This window comes from Schistocerca nitens, chromosome 9, assembly GCF_023898315.1.
Source record: "Schistocerca nitens isolate TAMUIC-IGC-003100 chromosome 9, iqSchNite1.1, whole genome shotgun sequence".
Classification (NCBI taxonomy): domain Eukaryota; kingdom Metazoa; phylum Arthropoda; class Insecta; order Orthoptera; family Acrididae; genus Schistocerca; species Schistocerca nitens.
The window spans coordinates 81,579,871-81,593,847 of NC_064622.1; the positions used below are offsets into that span (position 1 = coordinate 81,579,871).

At 40.8% G+C, this 13,977-nt stretch overlaps 1 protein-coding gene across 1 annotated transcript in view; it reads right to left on the reverse strand.

Annotated features, from left to right (window-relative positions):
* LOC126204022 (uncharacterized PPE family protein PPE62-like) overlaps positions 1 to 13,977 on the reverse strand; it is a 189,262-nt gene that overhangs the window by 134,326 nt on the left and 40,959 nt on the right. The window lies entirely within an intron of this gene.

A 13,977-nucleotide genomic window follows, 5' to 3' on the forward strand; every position in this document is an offset into this window, starting at 1 on the left:
TTCTAGCTCATTAATTTTGTTTCACAGTGAGTGCACATTTTGATGGGCAGTTATAAACTTGGGGTTTCTGCTTGGCATGTCTGGTTCATCAATTACTGTTATTTGTCTCTGCCTTCCTTTCGTTTTAATCTGAAGAACACTTCTGGGATGAACTATGGAGGTACTGTCTTCATCTGTGGCCAGTAAAAATCCACACTTCTTGATGGTGGCTGCCCTGCTCTAGCAGGTTGTGGCCCCCTCGCTATTGTTGGAAGGAAGTACAGGAAGCTGATAGATTGTTCTGTTCCTTAGAAGCCTTTTTTATAATTGTTTCACTAACATGATCACAAACAAACCTTTTCCATCCATAGTTCAAATGCATTCCATGCTTTGTGTGCAGATTTCGATGCAGCATGCTTATATCCAGCACATCGCACTTAGTGTATTGAGAACACAGTTGCTTTATTTTAATTTTCTTCTTTTCCTAAACTTTCGAGAGATTTTAGGCAGCAATAGCTGATAATGTCTTTCTTAAATACACATGTTCCTCCATGTGTAAATATTTTTCTACAGAATCGAAATGTTGTAACATAACCTTGTATACTTGTGATATCTAACATCTCATCAGTTAGACAATGTGTTTCTGCAATTTTTAGCTTGTAGAAAATTCTGCAGCATTTTCATGCAAACCTCTGCTTCATTTTCTGCCACATCATTTGAACCCATTATGCAGACAATAAAGTCACTTTCCTGCATTAATTTTGTCTGAAAGTTAGTGTCTGTCCGCAGCTCGTGGTCGTGTGGTAGCGTTCTTGCTTCCCACGCCCGGGTTCCCGGGTTCGATTCCCGGTGGGGTCAGGGATTTTCTCTGCCCCATGATGACTGGGTGTTGTGTGATGTCCTTAGGTTAGTTAGGTTTAAGTAGTTCTAAGTTCTAGGGGACTGATGACCATAGATGTTGAGTCCCATAGTGCTCAGAGCCAAAGTTAGTGTCTACAACATTTTTACATCCTGCTCCTAGTTTCACTACACTAGTCACTGCACCCCCCATGAACCATGGACCTTGCCGTTGGTGGGGAGGCTTGCGTGCCTCAGCGATACAGATGGCCATACCGTAGGTGCAACCACAACGGAGGGGCATCTGTTGAGAGGCCAGACAAACATGTGGTTCCTGAAGAGGGGCAGCAGCCTTTTCAGTAGTTGCAGGGGCAACAGTCTGGATGATTGACTGATCTGGCCTTGTAACATTAACCAAAACGGCCTTGCTGTGCTGGTACTGCGAACGGCTGAAAGCAAGGGGAAACTACAGCCGTAATTTTTCCCGAGGACATGCAGCTCTACTGTATGATTAAATGATGATGGCGTCCTCTTGGGTAAAATATTCCGGAGGTAAAATAGTCCCCCATTCGGATCTCCGGGCGGGGACTACTCAAGAGGACGTCGTTATCAGGAGAAAGAAAACTGGCGTTCTACGGATCGGAGCGTGGAATGTCAGATCACTTAATCGGGCAGGTAGATTAGAAAATTTAAAAAGGGAAATGGATAGGTTAAAGTTAGATATAGTGGGAATTAGTGAAGTTCGGTGGCAGGAGGAACAAGACTTTTGGGCAGGTGATTACAGGGTTATAAATACAAAATCAAATAGGGGTAATGCAGGAGTAGGTTTAATAATGAATAAAAGAATAGGAGTGCGGGTTAGCTACTACAAACAGCATAGTGAACGCATTATTGTGGCCAAGATAGACACAAAGCCCATGCCTACTACAGTAGTACAAGTTTATATGCCAACTAGCTCTGCAGATGATGAAGAAATAGATGAAATGTATAACGAGATAAAAGAAATTATTCAGGTAGTGAAGGGAGACGAAAATTTAATAGTCATGGGTGACTGGAATTCGTCAGTAGGAAAAGGGAGAGAAGGAAACATAGTAGGTGAATATGGATTGGGGGGAAGGAATGAAAGAGGAAGCCGCCTTGTAGAATTTTGCACAGAGCATAACTTAATCATAGCTAACACTTGGTTCAAGAATCATGAAAGGAGGCTGTATACATGGAAGAAGCCTGGAGATACTGACAGGTTTCAGATAGATTATATAATGGTAAGACAGAGATTTAGGAACCAGGTTTTAAATTGTAAGACATTTCCAGGGGCAGATGTGGATTCTGACCACAATCTATTGGTTATGAACTGCAGATTGAAACTGAAGAAACTGCAAAAAGGTGGGAATTTAAGGAGATGGGATCTGGATAAACTGAAAGAACCAGAGGTTGTAGAGAGTTTCAGGGAGAGCATAAGGGAACAATTGACAGGAATGGGGGAAAGAAATACAGTAGAAGAAGAATGGGTAGCTCTGAGGGATGAAGTGGTGAAGGCAGCAGACGATCAAGTAGGTAAAAAGACGAGGGCTAATAGAAATCCTTGGGTAACAGAAGAAATATTGAATTTAATTGATGAAAGGAGAAAATATAAAAATGCAGTAAATGAAGCAGGCAAAAAGGAATACAAACGTCTCAAAAATGAAATCGACAGGAAGTGCAAAATGGCTAAGCAGGGATGGCTAGAGGACAAATGTAAGGATGTAGAGGCTTGTCTCACTAGGGGTAAGATAGATACTGCCTACAGGAAAATTAAAGAGACCTTTGGAGAGAAGAGAACCACTTGCATGAATATCAAGAGCTCAGATGGAAACCCAGTTCTAAGCAAAGAAGGGAAGGCAGAAAGGTGGAAGGAGTATATAGAGGGTTTATACAAGGGAGATGTAATTGAGGAAAATATTATGGAAACGGAAGAGGATGTAGATGAAGATGAAATGGGAGATGAGATACTGCGTGAAGAGTTTGACAGAGCACTGAAAGACCTGAGTCGAAACAAGGCCTCGGGAGTAGACAACATTCCATTAGAACTACTGATGGCCTCGGGAGAGCCAGTCCTGACAAAACTCTACCATCTGGTGAGCAAGATGTATGAGACAGGCGAAATACCCTCAGACTTCAAGAAGAATATAATAATTCCAATCCCAAAGAAAGCAGGTGTTGACAGATGTGAAAATTACCGAACTATCAGTTTAATAAGTCACAGCTGCAAAATACTAACGAGAATTCTTTATAGACGAATGGAAAAACTGGTAGAAGCCGACCTCGGGGATGATCAGTTTGGATTCCGTAGAAATGTTGGAACACGCGAGGCAATACTGACCTTACGACTTATCTTGGAAGAAAGATTAAGAAAAGGCAAACCTACGTTTCTAGCATTTGTAGACTTAGAGAAAGCTTTTGACAATGTTGACTGGAATACTCTCTTTCAAATTCTGAAGGTGGCAGGGGTAAAATACAGGGAGCGAAAGGCTATTTACAATTTGTACAGAAACCAGATGGCAGTTATAAGAGTCGAGGGGCATGAAAGGGAAGCAGTGGTTGGGAAGGGAGTGAGACAGGGTTGTAGCCTCTCCCCGATGTTATTCAATCTGTATATTGAGCAAGCAGTAAAGGAAACAAAAGAAAAATTCGGAGTAGGTATTAAAATTCATGGAGAAGAAGTAAAAACTTTGAGGTTCGCCGATGACATTGTAATTCTGTCAGAGACAGCAAAGGACTTGGAAGAGCAGTTGAACGGAATGGACAGTGTCTTGAAAGGAGGATATAAGATGAACATCAACAAAAGCAAAACGAGGATAATGGAATGTAGTCGAAGTAAGTCGGGTGATGCTGAGGGAATCAGATTAGGAAATGAGACACTTAAAGTAGTAAAGGAGTTTTGCTATTTAGGGAGTAAAATAACCGATGATGGTCGAAGTAGAGAGGATATAAAATGTAGACTGGCAATGGCAAGGAAAGCGTTTCTCAAGAAGAGAAATTTGTTAACATCGAGTATAGATTTAAGTGTCAGGAAGTCGTTTCTGAAAGTATTTGTATGGAGTGTAGCCATGTATGGAAGTGAAACATGGACGATAACCAGTTTGGACAAGAATCGAATAGAAGCTTTCGAAATGTGGTGCTACAGAAGAATGCTGAAGATAAGGTGGGTAGATCACGTATCTAATGAGGAGGTATTGAATAGGATTGGGGAGAAGAGAAGTTTGTGGCACAACTTGACTAGAAGAAGGGATCGGTTGGTAGGACATGTTTTGAGGCATCAAGGGATCACAAATTTAGCATTGGAGGGCAGCGTGGAGGGTAAAAATCGTAGAGGGAGACCAAGAGATCAATACACTAAGCAGATTCAGAAGGATGTAGGTTGCAGTAGGTACTGGGAGATGAAGAAGCTTGCACAGGATAGAGTAGCGTGGAGAGCTGCATCAAACCAGTCTCAGGACTGAAGACCACAACAACAACAACAGTCACTGCTATGTTGCAATTTTTCTCATGGAGCATGCTGGATAGATTTTTACCATGACTGTCTGTTAGTAATAGTACATTACACTTCTTCCATGATGATATGTGTTTATTGTTTACATTTATTGCAAAAAAAATTTCATTTTCAGTTCACTGATTGTTACAAGTTCACGATCATTTGGAGAGTTGTTTTCACAGTCACTTGTTTGCAAAACATGACATTTGTTTTTATCACAAAATGTGACAGTTTTAGTGGAGTTTGTTGTTCTTTTTGCAGTTGGAAAACTATCTTTATATGACACTTTTATCCACTCAGACGATCTATTACTTTTGACTTACATAACTTCACTTGGTGTTGGGTTCAATTGTAGATCCCGATTTTCTTTCTTGAGTGAATCAATATTGCTTCTTAAAGCACTGACTGTGAATCATAAGCTTGCAATTCATTCTTTTAGCATTGTTATTTCAGTGTTACAATTCTTACAAACTCCTTTTTTAACTGCACAACTGTAATTATTTCTCAAGTAAGAGTCACACACTTCTACTCTCGTGGCCATCTTATCTGCCCTCCGAATCAGTCATACATTTCTCATTTAGTCCCTTTTTCATTTCCATGTAGCAGTTTGGATGTAAGACTCTGCTGATCTTTGCAAAATAATTCCAAAATGTTCCTCTGTCACCATTGTTCTCAAAGTGATCCCAAAATAATCTTAAAAATCTTCCCCCTTACCTCCCAAATTTGTACACAAATTTAAATGATGCACATAATTTTCTTTCTCACCTCTGCCTTCTTTGATGACTGTAGATTGACCAGCATGAACAGGCAGCAATTGTTTCTTCAGGTGCAATTTCATCAGCCACCATATTTTCCCTATTTTCACCACCAAAAGTTCATCAACACCTAGCTTCAACATTTCATTTTCATTTACTTCAACATAAACTGCATACTCACCACCAGAAACCTCAGTGTCTCTTTCCTCAACAGTAGTAACCACAAAATCACTGTCTTCACCAATATTACTTTTAGTATCGGTGCCTTAATCTTGTCCCACCACCACTGCATATCCTTACAGCTTCATCAGCCCAGTACTGTCATCACTATCTCAGCTTCCTTTTCTTCAAATACTCCCACAATTAAGAACTAATATATACTTCACTTTCATCATTATTGTCATGAATTTCACTCTAGCCTAATTGTAATAATCAGTTATGATGACCATACCCAAATCTGAGTTCTCAATTCATTTTTGAACGACTTATTCCTTAATGGATTATTGTCCCGCATAGTATCCCAATATTTTTATCAAAATTTAACATTGATCTGATGTTCTGCCTGTGTGCTTTGACTCTGTTTATTATGGTTACTCTTCCTATTTGTATTCTAGCAAAAGTCAGAGGTCCTGTTGTAATTTGATCTATTCATCCAAAACTCCAGATCCTCATTGAAGCAACCTGATGTTTTTGGGCAGGTTCCCCATTTACCTTGCCTCCCATTTGTCTGCATTCTTTTTCTTTCATCCCATCTTCTGTTTTTGTTATCAATATTTCTTCTCCAGTCTCTGTCCCTTCCACTTTCACAGTAATCTCATTCCCAATCACTCTGATGTCCATGTCTAAAATTCCGATGATCCTTCCTTCTATAATTCTCCCCACGGAACCCAGAATTCCAACCCCCATGATGACAATTCTCTCTCCATAGCTCCATCTGACATGTCTACATATTTAAGAAACTGATCCATTTAATCATCTGGCCAGTTAACTAAATCCTTCTGTAATCTTCCAGGAATCCTTCTTTGAAGTGTATCTCTCAGAGACATTTCATAAAATGATTTATCTAAATGTACAAACTTCTTTAATTGATTTCTACAAAAATCCTTCATAGTTTCAATTTCTCCCACTAAAAATAGGCCCGTTCACATATTCACTCTTAATTCTAGCTTTATCTGACTCTGACCAAAATTTGTTCAAAAACATTTTTCTCAAAATCACTATAGGTTATTCACTGATCAAAATTTTTATTGACCCAAGGCAATGCTACATCTTCAAGAAACTTTTTGACAAATTCAGTCTTCACATTATGTGACGTATCAGGCACAAAGTTATCTTTATTGTGTTGCAATAAATCAGTAGAGTGAAAGTTGTCACAAGGAAAGCTTTTCACTGCTAAACTTGGCCACATAATATCACTGTTGATACACATATTTTTAGATACAAAATTTTCCTGAATTTTATTTAATTTTTTTATCTAACATGTTTACATCTAGTTACAGTTTGTTCCATTTCATTTATTTTTGCATTTAATTTAGTTATCTTTCCCTCTGTTTCAGTACATAGATTACTAACTTTATCCTTTATTACTTATTGCACACTCCTTAACCCTTCAGTGTCCTTTCCCTTCTTAGAATTTTCTTTGCCAAATTCATTTTCTAAAAAACTGTGTCTCTACTTTCAGTTACATCTATTCTGGAATTCACATCCTTTAAACCAGCCTCCACCTTATCTTTTAATTCTCAGACTGGATTGTTGATTTGCTTACTATTCTTTTGTATTTCAGAGTTTAAGAGGTTGCCGCTAGATTTCACTGTAGTTTCCGAACCCCTTCCTCACCTCCATCCCCCCACCCCCTCCCACCGCCACCCCCAGTCTGGATTCCAGTTCAGATTTAATTTCCCCCTGTTTAGTTAAAATCACTCTCAACAAGCCAACTTGGTCAGGTTTCTTTTCCTCTTCTGAATGGTATGCATCTCCTCCAACTGCTTGATTATCACAATCCTAATTTTTGCTATCATGTTCACAAACCAATTAAATCCAAAGAACAAAGTTTTAAATTTCTGTTACTCATCTTGTCTTTTGTTGCAACACATAGTTGGGAAGTCATCTGTTGGCCTTTTGAGTTTCATTCACTGTTCCCAGTTGTTCTCATAATGAGCATGCCCCACAAAGTTAAAGTCCATATATCTGCATCAGTTTGCTGAAGATCTCTTTTTCTTTCACATTTCAAATTAAATTTGTTTCCTTTATATGAAAGATAATGTGAAATTAATATCTTCACAATAATAAAAGAAACCTGGCAAAAGCATACAGTAATACTGTTGTTCCTCACATCCAGTTAAAAGTCTTTGTTAGATAAATTGTTACTGACGTATTCGCTTATTTCCATTTCACACATGACAAACAATGAGCTCCATGCCTCGGCGTTATGCATTTTTCTAAAAAAATCTTCCACTTTTATACATACACGGTGTATCTGAAATGGATGTAGAAAATGAGATGGCTGGTAGTGTGGGTCACAACAAGCTTATTTCACATAGCAACCCATGGCCCCATCCATTAGTGTACAGCACTTGGCATCATTGAACAGCATTGCTCATTACCAAGAGTGTAGGTACAGAGCAAGCCAACTGCACCATCATGGTAACAGGTCTGCAGGGCAATAAATTCAATGCATTTTTGGCATCGAGGTAAATTGGCGAGTGGGTCTCTACAAGAGATAGATTCACTTGAAGTGCATTTTCCACTGGTACATTCTTATAATGGCACACATGCATTTAAGGCCTACTTCAAAATCCAGTGTGTTCAATTTGTGTTACAGGTGTGAATGCCTGGTGGATCTCGTCATCAATACACAGGGCTTGAAGAGGAGGTGTTAGCACTGCTGGAAAAGTACCCTCAATGATCTCACTGTGTGTTGCATGGGAAACAGGTGTGAGCTATTCCACAATTTGGCATTTCTGGGATGAAGATGATTTTCACCATTACTGCCTTCATAAGGTTCACCCCCTGAACCGAGATGATTTTCCACATTGAACTGAATTCTGTCAGTGGTTTTTGCAAAGGTGTGCCATTCAAACAGACTTTCCAAACCATACATTTGTTACAGGTGAGGCATCCTTTACAAGAGAGGGTATGTCCAAAGCCACAATCAACATATGTGGGCACGGGAAAATTCACACGCCGCCTTCATTCGTGGTCACCAAGATTGCTTTGCTGTCAACATTTGGGTTGGATTGGTAGTTGATAATCTGGTTGGTCCATAAATGTTCTCCAATGATTGAATGCAAACAAATGATTAAGCTTTTTATGAGAATCTGTGCCAGAGTTCTTGGAACGTGTTCCACTCAATGTGTGACAGCAAATGCAGTACCAACACAATGGTGTACCTGTGCATTTCACACATGCAGTCTGAATGCATTTGAATGAAACCCGAGAACTGGATAGGGCATGGCAGGCCATGGTATCTTTTCTTCTGGGGCCACCTGAAATCTGTTGTCAATGGAGCACCCATTGAGATTGATGAAGAATTGATGGCACTCATTGTGGCAATTTTTTAAATTGTTTTCAAATAAAGGTCAGAAAACTTCACCCCAACTTCTCATTTACCTTGAGGTCACAAACACATGGAAAATGTTGCCCTACAGACCTGCTACCATGATAGCTCGGATGGCATGTAGAGATCAGTTTAGATTAGATTAGATTCAGTCTTCATTTCATAGACCCAGAAATGACATGATTCTCATGGGTGTGGAACATGTCAGAACCTATAACATAAAAGACATTTATTTATTTATTTATTGTTCCGTGGGACCAAATTAAGGAGCAGTCTCCATGGTCATGGAACAAGTCAATACATGAAATTATAACACGATATTAGAAACAGATAAAATGAAATATAAAAAACATATTCAGGTGACAAGTAAGTTTAAATAAATAAAATCAACAATGTAACACTGGAATTTGCTTAATTTTTTATATCTTCCAGGAGCTCCTCGATAGAATAGAGTTTAGACTTAAAAGAGTTTGGGCTACTGCTAAGATTTTTGAGTTCATGTGGTAGCTTATTGAAAATGGATGCAGTAGAATACTGCACTCCTTTCTGCACAAGAGTCAAGGAAGTGCATTCCACATGCAGATTGGATTTCTGCCTAGTATTAACTGAGTGAAAGCTGCTAACTCTTGGGAATAGGCTAATATTGCAAACAACAAACGACATTAAAGAAAATATATACTGTGAGGGCAATGTCAGAGATTACCCAAGATTACTTCTTATGATTACTATTTAAACTTTAGTTATTTAATTTCCCTACCCACCAGTTACCCACTATGTACCCTAATCCTATACCGCATTATTTACATTCATTCCGGAAACATGCATTCACCGTAGCCAAACTGCAATCCCACATACTTTTCCTCCGGTCCTGCTTAACCTTTGGAATTACCCCTAAAGGGCTTACCTTAAAAGTTCCCATCTCCGGGTGCAATTCCTCCATCCACCAGTCTCTCCTGGACTTCCAGAACCTTCAATCCTTAGCCCTTACCCAACTTGTCCTGAATCTCTACACTACTTCATGTAACCACCACTCCCAACAGCTCCTATCTCTCATCAAAGTCCTCCACCTCTCGAACCCTTGCTTGGAGAACACACTCAGGAACATCATCCTAGAAGCCAGCTGCAAACTTGAGCTCCATGCCACACACCACCTGAAAAAACTATCCACAGTGCTAGTGCAACACCTAAGAAGTGGGGTCCCTCTCCCTATCCCTCACAAACGCCAACCACAACAGAACCTTCAACAAACCCCCCTCATAGCCAACAAACCTAGCCTAGCCACCCTACTCAATCTCCCCATCCCAGCACACACCCCACACAGACCAAATCTCAACTATAACCACAGTCAAATGCCACATATCACCAGTCCCAATTCAGTCCTAAACCTCTCATCCAGATCCCTCTCTCCTCCAGAGACATCTGTTTTATCAAAAGGCTTAACCTTTAGCCCCACACCTAAATTCAACCACACTGCCCTGGTTAAAGATCTCCTCTCATTCACCCAGAACCTCAACTGGAAATATCACTTCACTACCCAAACACAGCCCCCAAATACTAGACCCAGTGTTGAACCCTGTCTAGAACAGTTCCGACTGCCTTCTCAAAGGGATCCTCCTCCCCTCCCCCAAAACCATCCCTTGCAGGCATTTCAGGAATTCCTCACATCCAGTGTTGCCTCCCAGTCCTTCTTGAAGAACATCCCGACAACCCCCAACATCACCCCAGCTGAATCCCATGCCATTAAGGAGCTGAAAATAGACCGCTCTATTGTCATCCTCCCGGCAGATAAAGGCTCCACAACTGTCATACTTGACCGTGTGGAGTATGTGGCAGAAGGACTGCGTCAACTCTCCGACACCTCAACCTAAAAAGCTGTTACCCAGGATCCCATTCCCTCCATCCAGACTGAGCTGCAAAAAATCCTAAAAATCCAAGGTCCCTCACAAGGCCTCACAACGGCTTCCATAGACTTACTCACTCCACCTGAGCCACGTACCCCTACCTTCTACCTATTACCTAAAATCCACAAAGAGAACCATCCTGGCCGTCCCATTGTAGCAGGCTTCAAAGCCCCAACCGAACGTATCTCAGCTCTGGTAGACCAGCACCTCCAACCTATCACCCGCAGTCTCCCATCCTACATTAAAGACACAAACCACTTCCTAGAACGCCTCAAATCCATTCCCACTCCTCTCCCACCTGAAACCTTTCTTGTCACCATAGATGCTACATCCCTTTACACAAACATCCCACATACCCATGGTCTCTCTGCCCTTGAGCACTACCTATCCCAATGCCCACCCGAAGATCTTCCAAAAACCTCGTTCCTTATCACACTTACCAACTTCATCCTCACCCATAATTACTTCACTTTTGAAGGCCGGACCTACAAACAAATCAGGGGAACGGCCATGGGAACCAGGATGGCTCCGTCCTATGCCAACCTCTTCATGGGCCGCATGGAGGAGGCTTTCCTGAAGACCCAACAGCTGCTTCCCCTGGCCTGGTATAGGTTTATAGATAACATCTTTGTGGTCTGGACTCATGGTGAAGAAACACTCCTTAATTTCCTCCATAACCTCAACTCCTTTTCGAATCTGAATTTCACCTGGTCCTTCTCCAAAACCCAAGCCACCTTCCTGGATGTTGACCTTCATCTTGTTGAAGCTCACATCCATACCTCTGTCCATATCAAACCCACAAACAAACAACAGTACCTTCACTTTGATAGCTGCCATCCTTTCCACATCAAACGCTCCCTTCCCTACAGCCTAGGTATTCGTGGCAAACGTATCTGCTCCAGTGACGAATCCCTCAACAATTACACCAATAATCTGACCAGTACTTTCCTCTCCCACAACTATCCTGCAGACCTTGTCCACAAACAGATTTCCTGAGCAATACATTCCTCCCCGTCCAGCAACAATGTTCCTACCCCCATACCACACAGAAGCATCCCCCTTGTCACCCAATATTATCCTGGCCTCGAAAACATCAACAAATTACTTCGCCAGGGATATGACTTTCTCAAGTCAACCCCTGAAATGAGATCATCCCTTGACAAAATTCTCCCCACACCACCCAGAGTAGCCTTTCGTCGCCCCCCTAACCTCCGTAACATTCTTGTTAAACCCTACAATATTCCCAGACTACCTCCTCTACCCAGCAGTTCCTACCCCTGTAACCGACCCTGCTGCAAAACCTGCCCCATGCATCCCCCCACAACCACCTGCTCCAACCCCGCTACTGGTAAAACATACACAATTCAAGGCAGGGCCACATGTGAAACTACACATGTCATTTATCAACTGACATGCCTGCACTGCACAGCCTTTTACATCGGCATGACAACAACTAAACTGGCTGAGCGCATGAATGGACACAGACGAACTGTCCGCCTAGGAGATGCCCAATACCCAGTAGCGGAGCATGCCCTCCAGCATAATTCTAGGGACCTAGGAACTGCTACACCGTATGTGCCATTTGGCTTCTCCCACCCAACACCAGTCCCTCTGAACTGCGGAGATGGGAACTTGCACTCCAACACATCCTTTCATCCCGCCATCCCCCTGGACTGAACCTACGTTAAACAACCTCACTCCCATTTACTCTTCAGTCTTCTCCTCTTTCCCTTTCCTCTTTAGCCATTCACGCATCTTTTCATCCTACATAGTTGTGTTTATCTTTATACTATATACCTCTTTACTTCTGTATGCATCCTCTTTGGTCTGAAGCTGGCACAGTACTTACAGTAGAATATCTTTGGCTTCCCTCTGACAACCATGCCTCCATCCTTGCTACCCTCCCTATTTTCCTTTCCCTGTTGCTTCATAACCTGGGTTGTGAGTAACTGAATCTCCTTTCCCATCTTCCCTTTCTTTCCCCTCTCTCCTCCCTGATGAAGGAACATTTGTTCCGAAAGCTAGGAACGTAAATTTTCGGTTCTGTTTTATGTGTATCTATCGGCTGTACTGAATTAAGTACATTCTCACTGTATGTGTAAATAGCTTTCTCTATATCAGAACCCTTAAGAAACCCAAACTATGACTTGGACGTATATTGTTTGCAATCACATGCTTAAGGAGACATTTGAACACAACCTTTTCAAATATTTTTGAAAAAGCTGACAAAAGTGAAATTGGTTGATAGTTTGGCAGAACCTCTTTGTCCCCCTTCTTGTAAAGAGGCTTAACTTTGGCACATTTTAGCCAGTCTGGAAATGTTCCACTGATAAGATACTGATTGCACAAATAACTTAAGATACAACTCAACTTCCATGAACATTCTTTGATTAACTTCATTGATATGTTATCATACCCACTAGAATACTTACATGTTAAGGATTTCACGATGGCTGCTACATCTTTGGGAAATGTGAGTGTCATCCATTTTGCTGAAGTTATTTTTAAAGATTGGTCATAGATGCTTCATTGCACTGTTCACTGAATCTGATAACCCCAAACTGTAAGTAACAGAAACAAAGTACTTGTTTAAGAGATTTGCAACACTACATGCACTTCTTACAAATGTCATTTATCCCTCTTCCTGTTTGGTCCCACCTGTCTCTGTCTTCACTATATCCCTTACAGTTTTATTTTGTTGTGTGATGTAATTATCTTTTGCTCATAATAAAGATGCTTTGATTTCGGGATTACTTGCTTCAATATATTGCAGTATTCTTTGTAATGCATTACAATCCTGACAGCACAGCTGCTCCTAGATAGTAGATACAGTCTCCTTTTTGTCCCACATGATATCTTTATTCCTCGTGTAATCCATGGTTTATTTGTAGACCTGTTTGATTTGGGTTACCTTCAGGGGAAAACAATTTCCAAAAGAGGAAGTCATTTCATTAATGAATACTTTGAATTTTCCATTTGAGTCATAAGTATTGTAAACATCTATCCAGTTCAGGTCTTTGAGTGATCTTCTAAATTCTCAATTTTTGACTGATTTTTTAGCCTCCTGTATTCAGATTTAATAGATTTTTTATCCTGACAAGTTTCAATATTTGTGGGCCTACCCTCGTAGTAGCATATGACACTGTTCAATGACACTTAGTACCAAACACTAAGGGATGTGGACATGGATTGCTATGTGAAATATGCTTGTTATGACACACTCTACCAACCCTCTCATTTTGTACATTCATTTCAGATACAATAAACACTGTCCACTGACAGACAGTATTGTATTAAGTTTCAGGCACATTTCCAATTAAAGGTCACAAGTTTGAATAAATGTGACATACATGATCCACATTTCATTCACAATATGCAACCCAGATCACACATAAAAATATAGCTCTAAAACAAAGACAGCCCTCCCTGAGAGCAATA